We start from the raw sequence: 816 nt of genomic DNA on the forward strand, positions 1-816 counted from the left end.
TGCGGCTTTTGATCCTTCCATGAGAAATTTGGATGATTTCTCCATGATGAGTTATAGGTGTTTCCATAAGGTTCACCTAAGTAATTCACCTCTGCTATTGCAGGGTTCTCAGGATCATAAGCTTCTTCTTCAGAAGCTGCCTCTTGAGTACTGTTGGATGCAGCTTGCATTCCATGCAGACTCTGAGAGATCATATTGACTTGCTGAGTCAATATTTTATTCTGAGCCAATATGGCATTCAGAGTATCAACTTCAAGAACTCCCTTCTTCATAGGCGTCCTATTACTCACAGGATTCCTTTCAGAAGTGTACATGAACTGGTTATTAGCAACCATGTCAATGAGTTCTTGAGCTTCTGCAGGCGTTTTCTTTAGGTGAATGGATCCACCTGCAGAGGTATCCAATGACATCTTTGATAACTCAGATAAACCATCATAGAATATATCCAGGATGGTCCATTCTGAAAGCATGTCAGAAGGACACTTTTTGGTCAACTGTTTGTATCTTTCCCAAGCTTCATAGAGGGATTCACCTTCTTTCTGTCTGAAGGTTTGAACGTCACCTCTAAGCTTGCTCAGCTTTTGAGGAAAGTACTTGGCTAAGAAAGCCGTGACCAGCTTATCCCAAGAGTTCAGGCTGTCATTGGGTTGAGAATCCAACCATAATCTAGCTCTGTCTCTTACAGCAAAAGGGAAAAGCATGAGCCTGTAGACTTCAGGATCTACTCCATTAGTCTTAACAGTATCACCTATCTGCAAGAATTCAGTTAAGAACTGAAAGGGATCTTCAGATGGAAGTCCATGAAACTTGCAGTTC

The 816-nt window shown here is 41.7% G+C and overlaps 1 non-coding gene across 1 annotated transcript; it reads left to right on the top strand.

Moving 5' to 3' along the window:
* The first annotated feature begins 464 nt into the window (after positions 1 to 464).
* Positions 465 to 572, top strand: LOC112738674 (small nucleolar RNA R71). Its single transcript, XR_003169620.1, has one exon. It is a non-coding gene; the product is annotated as a small nucleolar RNA R71 (small nucleolar RNA).
* Positions 573 to 816: the final 244 nt, after the last annotated feature.

This window comes from Arachis hypogaea, chromosome 13 (assembly GCF_003086295.3).
Source record: "Arachis hypogaea cultivar Tifrunner chromosome 13, arahy.Tifrunner.gnm2.J5K5, whole genome shotgun sequence".
In the NCBI taxonomy this organism is placed as follows: Eukaryota; Viridiplantae; Streptophyta; class Magnoliopsida; order Fabales; family Fabaceae; genus Arachis; species Arachis hypogaea.